The following is a 21,758-nucleotide window of genomic DNA, read 5'->3' on the forward strand; positions in this document are numbered from 1 at the left end:
AAGACTAAACCAAGAGATGCCATGGTCAGGAGAAGAATAGAGTTAGGAGTTATACGGGGGGGGGGGGCGGGGGGTGGAGGAAAAATGTTAGAGCAAGGATTCTATACCTCACCTGCTGAGGGGAAAAAAATAAAAGAAGCTGAGACAGCCTGAATCCTAAGGTCAGCCTATTTCTAAAAACCACACATCAGGCCCGATGCTTATCTGTTCCCTGAGACTCTATCCAGGTCCCCTCTTCACACTCCACCCCCACCCCAATATCAACACATTTGCACTGAGCAGTCTGAGACTCTTTTGTATAATCCTTGAGAGAGAAGGAGACTTTGACACTCCGTGAGGAGGGAGGGGCATATAGAGGAATCCTAGCCCTGGACCAGAATGATTCTAAAAGAACTAGCTTGAAAGACCCCACTGAACTGGTGAGGCAATGGATTGTGTCCCTGCCACACATTTATTGCATTTTTACTATGTTCTAGAACTTTCTACATACATTATCTCTTTAATTTCCTCTCAAATTCTGGAGTGTGATACTTATTCCAGTTCTTCTTTCCTGAATGTAGCGGTTAGGTATATCAAAGACATTTTAAAAAATTAATATGTAATGCCAAGATTTCTGTTTATGCTTCCTATAATAAAACAAAGCATCCAAGCATATAAAAGAAGCCCTGAATTTAGAATCAGAACACCTAAATTTGAATAGGTTCTGCTACCCTCTAGTTAGATGATCTTATCAAGTCATATAGCCTTTTAAGCCTCAATTTCCTCATCTGTAAAATGAACACACTGCATTTGTAACCTTACAGAATTACTTTAAGATCCCAGTGACATAATAAATGTGAAAGCATTTTTAAAACTATAAAGTGCTATATAATTATCAGGCATAAATCTATAACCATATGTGAGCTGCTCCCTTGTAAATGCCCCAAAACCACTTCAATATAAATTCAATCTCTCCTATAAAATGCACACTTACGTGTAGAAATACAGCTTTGAACTTTATCGGCAATAATAGGTAATTGTTTTTAGTAGAATTCTTTATTATTTTCTATAGAAAACTCTGCTTTAAATGTTTAATGATTAAGATAGCTTATTCTTAAGTTTCTTAATAAATAAATGGAGAAGATAGTAAAGAAAAAACATTGACATAAATTATTTTGCTTCATTTTTTTAGGCTGAGAGAGGGATTTTTTTTTAAATAAGTGGTCTCCTAGGATTCTAAAAAAAAAAAAATGCCAAACACATATATAACTCCTGTATTGTGTGAAAAACAGTAATTATAGTGTCCTAAAACAGGTATCCATATTGAAATCATAAAAATGGATAAAATATGTACTTATTGTATTGAAAAACTGGAAGATAGGCAAATAACAGCTAAGTTCCTGTCCCAAGTCCTGATAATGACAGTGGTGGGGATGTCTGCCACTCAAAGAGGCCAAATTGATTACAAAGAACAACCCTAGAGCAGTTTTCCATATTTGATTTAATTTTATTGTATTAACTGGTATTTATTAAAGTCAAATTCTGATTACCTCAGAGTTGATTATATAGCTTGTAAATTATCTAGGGATTTTTTTGGTCTTTCATTCCCTCTGGCTCCTGAGTTTTGGTCATTTAACTGCTAATTAGCCCATTTTGAATGGTGGGTAGAGGACGTAAAAAGAAACCCAAAAGATGCTATGCTGTGTCTTAGCAATTCTAACAAACTCTTTGGAGAGCATTTGGAAAAACTGGTTTGAATTATTTGTAGATTTCTATCTTTCATTGTATTTGTGTTCTTCCTTATTTTGTCTCATTTAATTAATAAGATTTTATCTCCCTTCTGATAAATGGTAACTCTAAATGTTTTTCTAAAAGTAAATTAATGATGCTTTTAAAAATTCTAATTTTGGTTCGCTGTATTTTATCTTGTAGTACCAAACATTATTTGTTTTTATTATGTAATACACTGGAAGATTATAAAATTTATATAAATGATATATAACTCTTCACATTCTATAATTTATTTTAATTTAATTTTTTAAAAATGTATTCACATTGGCATACACACACACACACACACACACACACATACACGCAAACACATATATTCACCTTGCTTATTTTAAAATCCATACATTATTCTGTTAGATGAATGTGTGGGATTTATCTATTTTCCCAATTGGTGTAGTTTACTTTCTTCTGTTTTTTGCCATTATAAATTATGCTACAATGATCATTCTTGTACATGCCTCTTTATTAATTCATACAAGAGTTTCTCCATGGTATACATTGAGAGTTGTAATTTCTGTGTCATGAGATATATCAACTATACTATGTATTACCTAACTGATTTCCAAAGATTTAGATTATTTGATATTCTTATTAGGAGTACCTGAGAGTTTCTGTCTCTCTGGCACTTATCATTGTCAGGCATTTTGCTTTGTTTTGTTTTCATTTTTTGCCAAGGACAGGTGCAGAAAGTTCTTATATATATATATATTATTCCCAGCAAAATTGAGAGGAAGGTGTAGCGAGATTTCCTATACATGCACAGCCTTACCCATTATCAACATAGCCCCCAAGTGGTATATTTGTTTCAATCTGTGAACATACATCGACACCAATTGACACCATTGACACTCAAAGTCTATAATTTATATTAGGGTTCACTCTTGATGTTTCAGTACATTCTGTGTGTTTGAACAAATGTATAATGACATGTATCCATCATTATGGCATCAAACAAAGTATTTGCACTGCCCTAAAAGTCCTCTGTGTTCTGCTTATTTATCCCTCTCTTCCCCAGCCACCTACCAACCCCAGGCAATCACTGATCTTTTTACCGCCTCCATAATTCTGCCTTTTCCAGAATGTCATATGGTTAGAATCACACAGTATGTAGACTTTTCAGATTGGCTTCTTTCACTTAGTAATATGTATTCAAATTTCCTCCATGTTTTTTCATGTCTTGCTAGCTTATTTCTTTTTAGCACTGTATAATATTCTATTGTATAGATGTACCACAAATTATTTATCCATTTACTTACTGAAGGACATCTTGCTCATGTGTAGAAAAACTTTAATCTTCTTCCTGTGTGTCTTCTCCTTTACTCTCACACTATGGCCACACTACTGACATTTCTGATCACCAAATGCATGTGGGTTTTCTCACACCAAGCAATTCTCTGTGACACCAGCTGGGTGTGCTACAATTTAACTCAATTCTGACACTTAACAGCTTAGTCCCTTGAGGCTGCCGCCACTTCAGATGCTAATCAGAAGTAGTAAGTTCTGGGCGCCTGGGTGGCTCAGTCGGTTAAGCGTCTGCCTTCGGCTAGGGTCATGATCCCGGGGTCCTGGGATCGAGCCCCGCATCGGGCTCCCTGCTCTGCAGGAAGCCTGCTTCTCCCTCTCCCACTCCCCCTGCTTGTGTTCCCTCTCACGCTGTCTCTCTCTGTCAAATTAATAAATAAAATCTTTCAAAAAAAAAAAAAGAAGTAGTAGGTTCTTAGGTCAATACAACTTTTATCCAACTTGGCTACACATCAAAGTTTCCTATGATTTCGTTCTGCTTGGATTCAATTATTTGTTGGAGCAGCTCACAGAACTCAAGGAAACACTTATATTTACCAGTTTATTAAAGGATACACATGAACAGCCCGATGAAGAGATATATAGGTGTGGTCTGGGAAGGTCCTGAGCAAAGGGGTTTCTGCCACTGGGGAGTTGGAGTGAATAATCCTCTGGTATGTGGATGTATTCACCTACTTGGAAGCTCTCTGAACTGTATGTGTTTGGGATTTTTATGGAGGCTTATCATGTAGGTGTGATCAATCATTAACTCCATTTCTAGCCCCTCTCCCTTCTCTGGAGAATGGGGGGCTTAGGCTGAAAATTCCAGGCTTCTGACCAAGGCTTTGTCTTTCTGATGACCAGTATCCATTTCAGAGCCATCCAGGAACCCACCCAGAGTCCTCTCATTAGAACAAAAGAGACTCTGGGTGCTCTTATCACTTAGGAATTTACAGGGCTTTCAGGAGCTCTGTGCCAGGAATGGGGACAAAAACCAAACAAGTATTTCTTATACTAAATCACAATATCAGATTTCTTTCAAGTTTTGGCAATTTTAAATATAGTTGCTATAAACATTCATGTTTAAGTTTTTGTGTGGGCTTGAGTTTTCAACTCCTTTGGGTAAATACCAAGGAGTGTGATTGTTGGATCATACGGTAAGCGTATGTTTAGTTTTCTCAGTCGCAGCCAAACTGTTCTCCAAAGTGGCTGAACCATTTTGCATTCCCACTAAGAGTATATGAGATGGGACACCTGGGTGGCTCAGTTGGTTAAGCATCTGCCTTCGGCTCAGGTCATGATCCTAGGGTCCTAGGATCGAGTCCCGCATCAGGCTCCTTGCTCGGCGGGAAGCCTGCTTCTCCCTCTGCCTGCCGCTCCCCCTGCTTGTGCACTCTCTCTTTCTCTGACAAATAAATAAATAAAATCTTTAAAAAAAAAAAAAGAGTATATGAGATTTCCTGTTACACCACAATCTTGCCAGCATTTGGTATTGTTTGTGTTCTGAATTTTGTCCATTCTAATAGGTGTGTAGTGGGATCTCATTGTTGTTTTAATTTGCATTTTCCTGATGATGAGTGATGTTGAGCATCTTTTCATATACTTATCTGCCATCTGTCTATTTTCTTTGGTGAGATTCTCTTATGGTTTTAATTTGCATTTCCCTGATTGCTAGTGAAATTGAGCACCTTTTCATTCATTTATTGGCCACTTTAATTTTTTTTTCCTGTGAATGACCTATTCATATGCTTTGCATATTTTCATTGGGAAGTTGTACTTCTGGTTGTCATTCATGCTCTGTAAATATCTTCTTTCGGTCTGTGACTAGTTTTTCCACTTTGTTTACAGTTTCTTTTTATGCAAAAAGTTTTAGTTATAACATAGCAAATATATCATAATTTTTTTTGATTTATGCTTTTCATGTCTCCTTCCTTACCCAAAGGTCATAAGGATATTATTCTATATTTGCCTTGAAAAGTTTTAAAGAATCTAATTTAACTTTGTGCATGGATAAACGATTGTCCATCACCATTTATCTAATATCCCATTGCAGAGGAAAAAATCTTTTTCCTCTACTCATCTCAGGTTTTCCAATTGAGGCCCTTTAAATTAGATTGATAAACAGATTAACAAGAGGAAAACAAAAAGAAGTTTATTAACGTGCATCACACATACACATGGGAGTACTCAGAGATGAGTAACTCAAAGGGATGATAACATCTTAGCAGAGAATAATTATTTTGTAGAAAAGTGACAAAACAAAGGAAAAGAACTTTGAGCTTCTAGGAGTGGCAAATTGTGGGAGGGCAAACATATGTACAAACTAATGGTAGATAAGGGTTAGTAAAATGTGTTATGTTCCCTCTGGTGCCATCTCTGGGCTGGTCAGGGTCTAGAATTGTCTCTAGTGATTAACTTCTATCCTTCCTGGTAGACAGGAAAAGAGAGACATCTTTACAAATTTATGTCTTGCTTTTAAGCAAATGTGGGGGGGTGGGGAACTTTTCTTATATCTGCTTCTTAATAATCCTGATGCCAAAGTGGTATGTTTTGTACCCTTCACCATCTTTTCCCTCATTCACTTATAATGTCATATCTCTCATTCATTATTGTCATAAAGGGGTGTGTGAATTTCTAGAATCTTTATTCCATTGGTCTATTTGTTTGTCCTGTGCCAATATCTTTTTTGTTCACTTATTAAAATTCCTGATATCCAGTAGGTTGAATATACTATCCCAGTTTTTCAAATAGTCTTAGTTATCTTGGCCATGTGCTTTGGCAGTTGTACTTTTCAAATTCCATGGAAAACCCAAAAAAAATACTATTGCAGTTACATTAGACTTAGAGATTAATTAGGGGTGCATCATCTTCCTTCCCCAAAATAAACATATAAACATAAATTTTCACTTATTCAGGTCTTTTTTCATGATCTCTGATAATTTTACTCAGTCTTACATCATACAACTTTTTATTCTTTAAATAAGATCTTTTATATTGATTGATTTATTGTTAATTAATATTAATATATTCATTATTAGGAATGATATTGACTTTTTTTTGAGGTGCTTATTTTTTTAAATTTTATTACGTTCTGTTAATCACCATACATTACATCATTAGTTTTTGATGTAGTGTTCCATGATTCATTGACTATTGTATGCTGTTTTTTCTACTAATTTGTCTATAGATTCTCTGGAATTCTCAATTTAGATGATCATATAATTGACAAATGATGAGAGTTTTATCTTTTTTTTGGAATTATCATTTCTCTAATTTCTTTCCTTTTCTTTCTCCCTATGATTATTTTAAATCATTGCATTTACTGTTACCTAAGTTTTACTGTTGAATACAAGCCATGAGAGTAGGCATCCCTTTCTTGTCCCTGACTTAATGAAAATCTTCACCATTTTCTTGTAGGTTTTTGACAGATGACTTCAATCAGATTGGTGAAATTCTTTTTTTAATTAATTAATTTATTTATTTATTTATTTTTATGTAGTGTCCCATGATTCATTGTTTGTGTATAACATGCAGCGCTCCATGCAATACGTGCCCTCCTTAATACCCATCACCAGGCTAACCCATCCCCCTCCCCCCCTCCCCTCTAAAACCCTCAGTTTGTTTCTTGGAGTCCATAGTCTCTCATGGTTCATCTCCCCCTCTGATTTCCTCCCCTTCATTGGCGCTCACCATAGCACATACCCTCCCAATGTCTATCACCCAGCCACCCCATCCCTCCCACCCCCCACCATTCCAGCAACCCTCAGTTTGTTTCCTGAGATTAAGAATTCCTCATATCAGTGAGATCATATGATACTTGTGTTTCTTTCTCTGAAATTCTTTTTTATTTATAGTTTTCTTGTGAGTTTTTATCAACAGTGAGTTTTGGAATTTGTTAAAGGAGTTTTCAACTAGTGGTCTGAAATTCTTTTCTCTTTATAGTTTTCTTGTGAGTTTTTATCAACAGTGAGTTTTGGAATTTGTTAAAGGAGTTTTCAACTTAGTGGTTTTTTGGGTGGCTTTGCTTGTCTTCTGATCATGAGGCTGTGACTACATCTATCCTGTATCTCAGCAGGAGCCATAAGCAGCTCTAGACTTCAAGTAGCAAACCTCACTGTGGTTCCCTTTCTTGAGGGTGTACCTTAGGTCCTAGAAACTTTTGCCTATCTGTACCTCAAGTCAGGAAGGCCCTATCATCTGCTCTCCTAACAATTTTGCATTTTTTTCCACTTCTGGCCTAAAAATATGTTGACTATGTGTCTGAGAAAGACCATGTTTTTCTGATATTGTTATTTTATATTTTACCCATTTTTGGTATGCGTTTGGAACAAAAAGTGTTATCAAAATGAAGTTTCACACTTTTAAGTAAACAACTATACAAACTTAGTTTTCTTTTTCAGATATTTGATAGCTAAGTATAATAATTTTCCAGGGCTACTGTAAAGAAGTATCACACTGTGTGGCTTAAAACAATAGAAATTTATTTCATAATATCCTTATAGTTGTGGAGGCTAGAAGGCTAAAATCAAGATGTCTACAAGGCTATATTCCATCTGAAACCTGTAGAGAAGAATCCTTCCTTGACTCTTTCTAGCTCTTGGTAGCTTGCCAGCAATCCCTGGCATTCCTTAGCTTGAAGCTGTAGCACTTCAATCTCTGCCTCCATTCTCACAGGAATGTTCTCTTCTGTCTCTCGCTCCTCCTGTTATGAGGATATCCACCATAACAGATTATGGGTCCACCCAATGACTTCATTTTCACTTGATTAGTCTGCAAAGGCCTTAGTTCCAAGTACTTCACAAGTACTGGGGAGTTAGGACTTCAACATATCTTTTTGGGACACACAATTCAATCCACAACACTAGGTGTATGCAGCCATCAGTTATAGACTGAATTCAATATTCGTTGTTATATAAATATCACATATATATTTCAATTTATATATTTGTATATCCAAACATATAGATATATGATAGATAGATAGATAGATAGATAGATAGATAGATAGATAGATGATAGATAGATAGATGATAGATAGAGACATGTTTACACATATTTCTCTAATTTTCTCTTTGCATCATCTCAAATTCTGATCTTCATTTTTTCAACCCTGGTTTGCTTCCCTTAATTCTATAAAACAATCTCTCTCTTTGAATTTCAGTTGTGATCTTGATTGTATAACCTAGTAAAAAGCAGTGTCTTAGCTTGGGCTGCTATAGCAAAGTACCATAGACTTAAGGGCCTTATAAACAACAGAAATCTATTTCTCACAGTTCTGGAGGCTGGAAGTCCTGGTGCCAGCATGGTCAGGTAGTTCTGGTGAGAGCCTTCTTCTGAGTTGCAGACTGCCAAATTCTACACACATGCCATAAAGAGGACTAGCAAACTTTCTGAAGTTTCTTTTGCTAATCCCATTTATGAGGGATCTACCCTCATGACTTAATTATCTCCAAAAGACCCCACATCAAATGTACGAAAGTGTTGAATATCAATTGTCACTTTGGGGATTGATTTCAATACGGATTTGGGGGGAATAGAAATATTCAATATGTAACAGGCAGAAAGAGTCCAAGGTTCTCATCCTAATAGCAACAAAGTACCTCAACAAGAATAATTTTTCAACACAATTTTCAAATAATAACAAACAAAAGATGTATGGAGCTCTTTTTCACTAGTAACAATACCTTCTTGTAATTGTGGAAATTGCTAGTTTAAAAAAATCAGGCATTAATACTGATTGAATAAGGAATAAGGTACAAAAACTCACCTGCAGTAAAATGTCAAAATTTTGTAGTAAACTAAGAAATCAGAGAATACCACTGCTCTAGTACACCCAATAGAAAAAATGAAACAACTGAGGAACAGGACTTTTAAAATTCATGGTTAAAATGGCCTAAAAATGCATTGTGGAATGTAGTGTGTACTATAACAATGCAAAACTAGCTATTTATAATTTAAAGATTCTTCATCAATAATAAGTATGTGTGGAGTACATGCTATCTGTAAGATCAATGTGTCAAGTTCTTATGTAGAACATTATTTTAGGTATAAAGCTTGTATTAAGAGCTTGCGCATAGGTGGGTGGGGACAGGGAAGATATAAAGTAAATGTACAAATTTTTTTTAATGATCAGGAAGTAAGTACATTATGTTGTCATTTATGCTTCAAGCATTGTTTTATGTATTTGGCCAATAAGTTCTAATTTCATTAGTGATGAGTAGAACATCAAAATCAACAAGTATTAAACTATTTAGGGTTTCTATGCTCCTAATGCTATTTTGTGGATGTTTTTCAAAATCTCTTTATGTGGTAAAAATATAAGTCCTCCCAGAGGACAAGACCCCCCAGCCATTATCTTATGAATATGTAAGTCAACAGAGAAGCAGTGGCCTATTTCAAGTACCATTGATAGACATTAGTCAATTTGCTTTCATTTTTACCATGACAAAAATACTATTTCTCTGCCTCACCTGCTGGACCATGCCAGCTGGTTAGATACCAAATATCAAAAAGTACCAATTAAAATAAAAATAAAATAGCTAAATCTATAAGTAACAAAATGCACCTTTGGAACAGTGTGAAAATTTGTAAGTGATCATTATCAACACCTGCAGTCTACTTTGCTTTGCTTATGATGACTTGCTGACAATTGTCTAGTGGTAGCACAAAAGGCTGAAGAGTAAAAACAGAAAACTTCACCTTTCTTAGTGGTAATTAAACTCAGTTTCTCACCAGTTATTTTTTAAACTTACTAATTTAATATTTATTGATATAAAACTGCATCAAAATATATACCCTCAAATTTTTCATTATTCAACTACAATTCAACAATAATATTCTGTGATATGTATAGTGGGAAAAAAGTTTTTAAAAAGCCAACAACAAGGTCCTTATTAGATCAGTTTCCTTGCCTGTAAAAGAGGAAATATGCCTAGCTCAGAAATGCATGGAAAGTGCCACTCTCAACTGCCACATCCAAGGTGGACATTGATCATGAGGATTTTTGTGATCTGGGTTATGTACAGTCTTTTCTATCAGGCTTTGATGTAGATTGTCTTGTTCCTAAAACCTGTGGCCTGAAAGAATAGTTGTCTGTCCTCCCTTCATATACTCAATATACTTTGGGGTAACAGGGACACCATAATTGTATAAAGGATTATCATTTAGACAAGGAAACAATTAAAAAACACTAATCAGTGGTTCACAGCAATGCAGGAATCCCTCAGGATCTGACATTAGGAAGTTCTAACATCCTGGGTTGGGAACTTTCATGATTAGACCAGAGTCTGTTCTTTGGGTGGGAAACTCTTGCCCACCCTCTATTATGGTCCTTGTCTTTCCTTTTGCAAGGTTCTTCATTTCCATCCATCTTGCTTGACATATTTGAAATGGATATTAGAAAGTACTCCTTCTTTTTCAAGCTGTCCATTTTCTACTTATGCAAGGGTTAGTGGGCAAATGTAGTTTTGAGTCCCAAAATGTCAAAAGCCTTTGGCTTGGGTCAAAGCCTTGGCTATGATTTCTTCAGTAATACAATTTTTTTTCAAAAACTTAGTTCTTGGGGCACCCAGGTGGCTCAGTACGTTAAGTGTCTGCCTTCAGCTCAAGTCATGATCTCAGGGTCCTGGGATTGAGCTCCATGTCTTGCTCTCTGCTCAGCAGGGAGTCTGCTTCTCCTTCTCATGCTCCCTCTGTGCTCTGCTTCTCTCTCAAATAAATAAATAAAATCTTAAAAAACAAAACAAAACAAAACAAAGAAAACTTAGTTCTCTTTGCTTCCAGTCAGTTTCATAAACCAGTATTCATGGGGAAAGCATATATACCCCACACCTTAATGGTGGGAGGATGAAAAAAATTTAACATTTTAAAATGGCCACAAATGGTCACCAACATCAGAAAGAAAAAAACAAAAGAAAGAGAAAAAAATGAAAACAAATGTGAAACTGATAAAGCCTCTAGATCTAACTAGAAATTTATGGAAAACACAGGGAATATGTTAAATGACACACAAGAATTTAGTGAGCAAAATCCTGTCAATCCAGATCATGGGAGGGTCTAAAAATAAAAGACCCAGTTAGTGTAACAAATAAAATTCAAGCCCAAAAAAGTTATTGAGAAGCCTATAGATTAACAGAGAGTGAAGAGTAATATCAAACATTGAAATGTGTGTACTTTATTTGAATTGACTCAAACTATGATGAAAAATTATAAGACAATTAGTGAATTTGAATACTGACTACATACTTAATATTAAGAAATTATTCTTAAACTTTCAGCTATGATAATGGTATTGTGGTTTTGTTTCAAAAAAGATTCCTTAGAAACATATCCTGAAATATTTGAAGTTGAAATAATATGATGTCTTCATCATATTCAAAATAATATGGGACTGAGGAACAGTCATTTCTAATTCTTAAAAATCATATGGATATATGAATCTTTACTCATAGTATTTAGAAGATGGTCACAACCTTATTCACTAATTTTAGAGTTATCAATTTTTCAAATAGTTAAATATATTTCAGTAAACCTTAAGAGACAATTTTAATGACTTAAAAATTGTATTCAAATTATAAAATATATACTTATGATAAAAATTTTTGAAACTGTAGAAAACCTTGAGGGAAAAATAACAATAACAAAATTTAAAACTCAGAAAAAAACAATGTTAAATTCCTATGTTTCCTTTTCATCATATTTCTATGCATGGGCATAATGTAAACATAATTAAGATCATACTATATATGCTAGTTTCCCAGCCAACATTATATAATGTTCATTTTCCCATTTTCTCAAATTCTTCAATAATTCTCTCCCAAGAAAATTTTACAGTTGTAGTCACATAAGTCCTACACAAACAAGGTAGTTCCAAGATCTCTTGCTGAATATTTTAAAACATATTATTTTAAATTAAAACTTATTTTTGCCTATGTCTACCTATTGGCTATGAATAGCATATTTTTTAAAAAGTTTTAAAGAGAAAAGCTTTAAAACTCAACTTATTTATTTTAAGATTTTCTCTTGGATTTTCTAGATAAAATTTGCAATTTTTTTTCATCTTCCCAATGATTATATTCTTATTGTTGCTTCCTTTCTTTCTTTACTTTGGCAAAACCAGCAATAAATTGGTTAAATAATAATGGTATTAACCATTATAATTTTAAAATATGTATTCTCCAAAATTTATTTATCAATATCAGATGATATAATTTGAATGTTTCCAAACTTAAGATGTCATTTCAATTTTTGTGAATCTTTTCTGTGATACAGATTCACAGAAGTCTCTGGTCCAGGATGGCATTAGAATTCTCACAAAACAGAGTCGTTGTAGTCCATAGGATCAGATCTAATTTAATCATTACTCCTGGGTCAATTCCAGGAGCATTTGAGAGTGATTCCAAAGGTCTTAAGTTCATAAACTCTTTGGGGGTGCATTCTAATGATTGCTCTAAATGCTGTAGGGATGGAGAGTTGAAATGAAATCAGGGACTGAGCCCAAAGACTTCAGGATATTTGGAGCTATAACAGCCCACAACACAACACCAACCAAGATTTTTAAAGATTTTTTTTTTTATTTATTTTTTAGAGAGCGAGTGAGAGGGAAACAGCATGAGAGGGGGGAGGGTCAGAGGGAGAAGCAGGCTCCCCGCTGAGCTGGGAGCCCGATGTGGGACTCGATCCCAGGACCCTGGGATCATGACCCGAGCCGAAGGCAGACGCTTAACCATCTGAGCCACCCAGGCGTGCAAGATTTTTAAATGATGGACATTTGAAAACAGTTTCTTATCCTGAGGTCAGATGGCAAAGAGAAAGCCAGTTTCACAATGAATAAATGATGATCCCCATAGAGGCACAGCTATGGCTCACAGATTTTATATTCTGGACATCAAGGTCAGTAGCCAGCCATGGACACATGAAATAGTGGCAGATGGCACTTTTGCACTTCATTTAAAGCAAAAGAACAGTCATCATATAAGTCCTAACATATTTTCTGGTCAAAGAAATATTTCTATAACAGTGAAAAATATCAATCAGTTCTGACCAGTAATGTTTGACAGCCAGTTATGTAATAAATTGAATACTAAACAAAGTACCATTTTAAAATTTTCTTTGTTTTATAGAGAACAGAAGATAAAAGCAGAAATTATAAAAGCTGTTACACCTACTCTGCCTCTATTAAAGATTAGAAAATTGAACTAGAGAAACAATTACATACACTATCTCTTTTGGAAAAACTGGGTCTGGTCTGTACCAGTAGGTGAGTTCTCAGTCTCTCTACTTTTTTCTTTTTCTTTTATATCATATCCTACTAGCTAAACCCAGCAAGAAAAATAATTCTAGGTTGATCATGGAAAGCTTTTATAATCAGTAAACTTCCATCACTGGTGATACCTAAATAGGATCTGGATAATAATGATTGGCAATTTTGTTTAAAAGTGATTCAAACATCAGAGGGTTGATTGGATTTTATGACCTGTAGTGTCACATCCAATGATGGATTTATTTTATTCTTTAAAATCATAAGGTTTTTTGACATTCTGCCATGTGCCAGTTATCTATTACAAAGTAACAAACCACTCCATAACTTACTAGTGTAAAACAACAGTTTTATTATGCTCATGAATTCTGTGGATCAGGAATTCAGATAAGGCATAATAAGCATGGTTTGCATTCTCTGCTTCATGATTTCTGAGGTCTCTATAAAATGGAAACAATACAAATAAGATTCTCTCCTTACAGTGCAACAAAACAGAAATTAAAACCAACCAAACAAAATACCTCAAATCCAAAAAAACATTATTTTTTCATCTGGAATTAAAAAACAAAAACCCACTCTCCATGAAACAACTCTTGGATAAAAAAGGGGAAAAAAAACACCCTGAAATTACAGAATTTCTAGAACATACTTATAATGGAAATACTACATATCAAAATCCATGATATAATAAAAGTAGTGATTTGAAGAAAATCCACAGGCTTACATAAGTGTATCCATAAAAATGATATATTATTTTCTAACTCAAAAGTTTGAAAAAGAACACAAAAGTATATAAAAGAAACACAAAAGGGGAAACTGTAAGGATAAAAACAGAGATTCATGAGATAGAAATCAGAAAAAGAATAGAAATAACAATGATGGTTTTTGAAAATATCTAACAAAATAGTCATTAGCAGCTAACCTAATTTTGAAAAGATGAGAGCAAGCACAAATACACAAAATAAGAAGTAACAGTAGAAAATAACCTTCAAAACATATATACATATACACACATACACATATATGTGTGTATGACTAATTTCTATAATTCAATGCAAATAAGTTTGAAACTCAAAATGAAATGATGGATAATTTTCTATAAAATGTGATTCAATAAAATTGACCACAGTAGAAATAGAAAGCTTAAATAGACCAATTTCCATAGGCACTGTTGCAAAAAGTTATTAAAGCACTATTTACGTAAAATCACCAAGCCCAGATAGTTTACAGGGGAATTCTACAAAATCTTCGGAGACTATGTAATGTTAATATTGTTAATGTCAAAACAAATACTAATCTTGAATTGTTTCAGAGCACAAAGGAAAACTTCTGAATTTTCATGAATCAAATAGAACATTGACATCTAAATCTGTTAAAGATTTCACACACACACACACCACAGACACACAAAGATAGCTGTAGATCAATCTCATGAAATGTTAATGTAAAATGATCCTATAGGGAACTGGTTTTTATGCCTTACTGGTTGAGTTCAATAAGATTTTTGAAACATATCTATATCCATTCTATTTTTTAAAAAATTATCACCTAACAGTGTGGAGGTCATCCACAGAGATGTCCAATAAATTTACCTAACAGAGAAAAGTGAACTTACCAGAACTTAACAGAAAAGGGAACTTCATAGGCTGCCTAAGCCATAGAACACATTTCTTGACTTTCAGAGTGAATCCCAAGCAGCAGTAGAAGTTTTAACTGTTTATTTTGCTTCTGTCTTCTGTTCCTGCATTTAATTAGTCTTGATTTTGTTTCTGATTTGCACAAACTGGTAAGTTATTCTCCTCTGGTGAGGTAGCAATGATTGAGAATTTATTCTATAGTCTTACACAGGTGTTGGCAAACTAATTTTGCAAAAGGCTGGATAGTAAATATTTTTGGTTTTGAGAGTCATATAGTTTTTGTTGCCACCACTCAACCCTGTCATTTTACTATAAAAGCAAACATAGTAAATGAATATGTATGACTGCATTAAATAAAACTTAATTTATAGGCACTACAGTTTTAATTTTTTTTAATTTTCATGTGTCAGAAAATATTATTATTTTGATTTTTTCAACCACTTAAAAATGTAAAATCTATTCTATGTGAAACATCCAAATTAGGCAGTAAGCCAATTTGGCTCACAGACGATTTGCCAACCTCTGATCTAACCATTTGGTGATTACTGTTCAATGATGATAAACATCTATTTTCTGTGTTAGATAAAAGAAAAGAAAATCCCCATTGTTAGTCTTCTTGGTTAATTTCCATTTTGAGTTCAAATTGATTTAAAAATTCTGTATTCGTTGGGAAGAATAGCATTTGATGTATGGAACAATGTGTCTTTATGTTTGTGCTATAGGTCAACCTATAACTGAGGTTGTATAACAGATGAATTACAGTATCCTATGTGTCTCTTTGTCTATATTTAAATGCTTTCACATATCATTGTTTTTCTACTTCTGGAAGCTTTCAATGAATTATCTTATTCTTTCTTAAAATAACTCTGTTGGGATTGATTTATAGAGATAAATAAGCACTTTTATAAATAAAATATTTCTAAAATTCCCAGAAAATAAGAGAACTAAACTTCTAATAGTTTAAATGAGCTGGACTTTAAAAAATCCTTCTTACAGAAATTGTTAGCACAGAAACATTTTGGAAGTGAGACTAGTTTAGAATATTTATTTTAAAATAAATAGCTATGTTTTTCCCTGATTTATCAGTGTTAAGTATTGTACAAACATACATTTTATTTTACTTGAGTTTTTATAACATAGATGATGTTAATCTGGAAATCCTAAACTCATACAGTTTTATAGATCAATACACTGACAACACTCTTACATGATATTCAAGTTATAAAAAAAACATTGTAAGTTTGTATTTAATTAAATTAAATCATCATGCCAGTGAACTTTTTAAATCAATAGTAATTTATAGTGTGTTAACTTAAATATCATTTCTAAAACCTTTGATTAATGTTAAATTCATCTATTCATCTTAATCAAATGCTCATGTGCCCTTTGATAACTTTCACTTCCTTTCCTAAGATTGAACCTAAATTTAGACCATATTTCTTAATTAGACACACAATGTAAAAGCTTTATGGGGAGAATTATTAAACCAAAAGAGACACTCTTAAAGGTTAAGTTGCCTTGCTTTATAAGAAAGCCTAGGAGCTTTCTCAGTGCTCTTTCTAAACATTATGTTTTTATCTTTAGGGGAAAGACTGATCAAAATATTAATGAAATACATACTTATTATACCCAGTTAGAGAATATTACTCTCCTCCATTCTATTACTAGTTGCAGCTATAAAAGAACCACAGTGATTGTTTATCATCTAGATAGCTTTTGATATTCCTCAATGCATGCTTGAAAGTTCTGCTGTAAATTACAGACCTGAGTTTATGTCTTCAAAAAGGGCAGTCTGACAGTTTCTTCAACAAATGGTGTTGGGAAAACTGGGTAGCAACGTGTAAAAGAATGAAGTTGGACCACTTTATTACATCACTTTCTTACACCACCTTACACAAAAATAAATTCAAAGTGGTTGAAAGACCTAAATGTGAGATAGGAAACTATCAAAATCCTAGAGGGAAACATGGGCAGTAACTTTTTTGACATCAGCCTCAGCAACTTCTTACCAGATATGTCTCTGGAAGCAAGGGAAACAAAACCAAAAATAAACTATTGGGACTTCATCAAAATAAAAATCTTCTGGGGTGCCTGGGTGGTTCAGTCATTAGGTGTCTACCTTTGGCTCAGATCATGATCCCAGAGTCCCACGATCGAGCTCTGCATTGGGTTCCCTGTTCATCAGGGAGACTGCTTCTCCCTCTGCCCCTCACCCCACTCATGCTCTCTCTCTCTCTCTCTCATTCTCTCTCAAATAAATAAAATCTTTAAAAAATAAAAATAAATAAATATCTTTTGCAAGCGAAGGAAACAATCAACAAAACTAAAAGGCAACCTACAAAATGGGAGAAGATATTTGCAAATAACATATCTGATAAAGGGTTAGTATCCAAAATATATAAAGAACTTATCAAACTCAACACCCAAGAAACAAATAATCCAGTTGAGAAATGGGCAGAAGACATGAATAGACATTTTTCCAAAGAAGACATACAGATGGCTAACAAACACTTGAAAAGATGCTCATCATCAGGGAACTACAAATCAAAACTACAATGAGATATCACCTCACACCTGTTAGAATGGCTAAAATTAACAACACAGGAAACAACAGGTGTTAATGAAGATGCAGAGAAAGGGGAACCATCTTACATTGTTGGTGAGAATGCAAACTGGTGAGAATGCAAACAGAGTGACTACTCTGGAAAACAGCATGGAGGTTCCTCAAAAAGTTAAAAATAAAGCTACACTACAATCCTGCAATTGCACTACTAGATATTTAGCCAAAGGATACAAAAGTACTGATTTGAAGGTACATATGCATCCCAATGTTTATAGCAGCATCATCAACAATAGCCAATTTATGGGAAAAAAACAATAGCCAAATTTGGAAAGAGCCCAAGTTCATCCACTGATGAATGAAGATGTGGTATACACACACACACACACACACACACACACACAATGGAGTATTACTCAGCCATAAAAAAGAATGAATATCTTGTCATTTGCAATGATGTGGATGGAGCTAGAGTGTATTATGCTAAGCAAAATAAGTCAGTCAGAGAAAGACAAATACTGTGATTTCACTCATAGGTGGAATTTAAGAAATAAAACAGATGAACATAGGGGAAAAAAGAGAGAGGCAAACCATAAAACAGACTCTTAACTATAGGGAACAAACTGAGGGTTACTGGAGGGGAGGGAGTGGGGGGATGGGTTAAGTGGGTGATGGGTAATAAGGAGGGCACTTGTGATGAACACTGGGTGTTGTATGTAAGTGATGAATCACTAAATTCTACCCTCAAAACTAATATTACACTGTATGTTAACTAACTAGAGTTTAAATGAAAACTTGAAAAAAGAAAAAGAGGCAATCTGAGAGCCTCTTGGAAAGGATTATACAAGATACTCTAAACAATTGACACCTCAAAGAATAGTCTTTTAGGTACAAACTCCTCAGCTGACATTACTTAGGCAACTTTCAGACCATACCATTAGACTGAGTCAGGATTTCCTGGACTCTTTTTAGTCCGGAGGTAAAAGGCTTCATGAAACCAGGCAGCTGACCCATATTCATCAGATAAGAATTAATTAAGCAGCACTCACTGAAATGCTTAGAAAAATTTTATCATCATTATTTGCTTAGAATATTGTCAATGCTATTTTAGTGCTCTTTTTTATGACTATATGAAAAAATCCTTTCTCTTCTTAAACTAGTTTAACACATAATTAGACTGCTTTCATAAATTAAAATGAAACATTTTGAAGTGATATTTGCTTCTCAGTGAACCCCCAGATTCAGAAACTTTTACTGGTGTCCTTTCTTTAATGACAATAGAGTCATTTGCATAGGTTTAAGTAGAATCTGTCCTCCATTTTATAAGGCAATAATTGCACAAATTGATTATCTAACCAAAACCTTACCTTCAGTGGCATATTTGAGACTGATACTCATTCAGTCAGTTACTACAAGCCACCCAGGCTCCCCTATGATAAAAATTCTTAATAAACTATATATAAAAGTACCTACCAACTTAATGTAACAAAGTACCTACAAACCCTATAGCAAATATCATTCCTAGTAGTGAAATAGTAAAAAAAATTTCTTTTAAAAAATCAGGAACAAGTCAAGAATGCCTATTACCCCTATTTCTATTCATCACTATACTTAGTATAAGTGCAATAAAACAATAAAAGAAAATCAAATTACAAACATTAGAAAGAAACAAAACTGCCATTATTTCAAGATGTAATGATTGTCTGAAAGTCAAGATTCTACAGATCAACTGTTAGATTAAGTTAAAGAGTTTAGAAAAGTTGCTGGATATGCCAAAGCCACTTATATTCCACACAGCAAGAAGTGGTTAGAAGGTACAATTTAGGATTACACATGATTTAGAAAAAAATTTGCCTTTTCTGAAGAAAAAACTTAAATAAATGCAGAGCTACACTATATTCATGAACAGGAATTCTTACTATCATAAAGATTTCAATTCTCCCCAAATTGATCTATAAAGTCAATGGCATTTCAATAAAAATTACAAAAAGAGTTTTGTTTATGTAATCTGACAAGTTGTTGTTAAATTGTATATAATAAAGGAAAGAGATAGGTTTAGTCAAAACACTCTTGGAGAACTAGATAGGGGAGTTGCTCCAACAGATATCAAGACCTACTATGAAGTTATTATACTAATTAAAACTCTGTGGTGTTAAAAAATAAAAACAAAAAAACTCTGTGATGTTGACACAGAAATAGGAAAATAAAGCAATGAACAGAATAGAAGACCCAAAACAAGCCTGTGCATTTATAAAAAAGGGTAGTTTGGGAATTGCAGATTAGTAAGGAAGGGCCTATTCAATAAATGAGGGGATGGCAGTTTCCCAAATGGAAGAACTAAAATGGTTCTTACCTCACATAGTACATGAAAATCAATTTCAAGTGAATTAAAGAACTTAAATATTAAAGGAAAATCTGTATAGTTTTAAAATGAGAATATTGGGGTGCCTGGGTGGCACAGTTGGTTGAGTGTCAGACTCTTGGCTTCAGCTCAGGTCATCAAGCCCCAAGTCAGGATCCCTGCTCAGGACAAAGTCTGCTTAAGATTCTCTCTCTCCCTCTGCCCCTCCCCTCTACGTGCATGTGCTCGCTCTCTCTCAAATAAATAAATAAATCTTAAGAAAATAAAAAGAGAATATAGAAGAGGATCTTCAGGACTTCAAGTTAGGAAAGGATTTCTTATTATCCCAAAAGTACCAAGGATAAAAAGGATATTTGGATACATATAGATACAAGAGAGACTTATATCAGAAGTCTTTCTTCAAAAGACACAACAGAAAATGTGTTTACAATTTTGGAGAAACTTAATGCAACATAGAGAACTGACAATGATTATATTCAGGATATATAAAGAATTCCTATGAAGCCATAAGAAAATGACAGTCTCAAAGCCACCGTGTTGCCTTTGCTGCATAACAATATTACCCTAAAATTTGGCAATTATAAAACAACGAACATTTATTATTTCACTGTCTCTGTGGGTCAGGAACCAGGTGAGGTGTGGCTCAGTGCCTCTCACCCAGGTCTCTCACAAGACTGCAACCAAGGTGCCAGGAGGTACCACAGTTTCATACGAAGGCTCTGCTAAGGGCGAAGTTCCTTCCATGCTCACTCACATGGTTTTTCGTTGTTGGCAAGATTCAGTTCTTGGCAGTCTGTTGGACTGAGGGCATCAGTTCCTTGCACCTGTTAACTAGGGGCCTCCCTCAGTTCCTTAACATGTGGGCCCCTCCGTGGGTGTTCATAACACAGCTCCTGACTTCACTCAGAGTGAGAGTGAAAGAATGAGTCAGCGCAAGCAAGACTGAAGCCATGGACTACTTGCAACCTAATCTCAGAATTGACATCCATCATTTTTTTCCCACATTTTATTTATTACAAGCAAATCACTAGGCCTAGCCCTCACTCAAGAAGAAATTACACAAAGGCATGAAAACCAGTCACTAGAGATCATCTTTGAGGCTCCCTATTAAAGTCATGATATTAATGTACAGAATAAAAAGTCAATAAACCTATTAAGAGATGTTTACCCTTATTAGTTAAAAAGAAATGCAAACCACAATTTTACACTTGCTAGATTAAAAAAAGTAAAAGTCTGACAATACTAAATGTTGGCAAGAATTTGCAGAAATAAAAGTGATAAAAATGTAAACTGATATGACTTTAGAAAATAACTTCTTATCACTTAAATAAAGTTCAACTGGCACATCATCTATAACTCGGCAATTCCATACTCCAAAGCTTAGTAATCTAGAACTCTCAAGTATGTATCCTAGCAAGCTTGCACATCAGAAGACATTCTTAGCCACATTGTTCATAATAGCAAAAAAAGTTAGAAACTAGAATGGATAAATGAATGTAGTTGATTCATACAACAGAATACTCAACAGCTGTATATATCAATAAATATTGTGTGAGGAAAGCAAGTCCCAGACAAGAAATACAGTATGATCCAATATAAGTATTCAAAAATGGAAAAGCTAAATATGGGGCGCCTAGGTGGCTCAGTTGGTTAAGCGTCTGACTCTTGGTTTTTTGTTCAGGGGATGGTGATCTCAGGGCCTTGATCTCAGGGTCATGAGATCGAGCCCCACGTCAGTCTCCATGCTCAGCCAGGCGTCTGCTTGGAGATTCTCGCTCTCTCTGCTCCTTCCCTCCACACTCCTCACTCAATTAAGTAAATAAATCTTTATTTTTTTTAAAAAAAAAGGAAAAGCTAAACAGTAGCAACTTTAGGAATACATTTATATAA

This window comes from Leptonychotes weddellii, chromosome 1, assembly GCF_054177405.1.
Source record: "Leptonychotes weddellii isolate Sample4059 chromosome 1, ASM5417740v2, whole genome shotgun sequence".
NCBI lineage: Eukaryota > Metazoa > Chordata > Mammalia > Carnivora > Phocidae > Leptonychotes > Leptonychotes weddellii.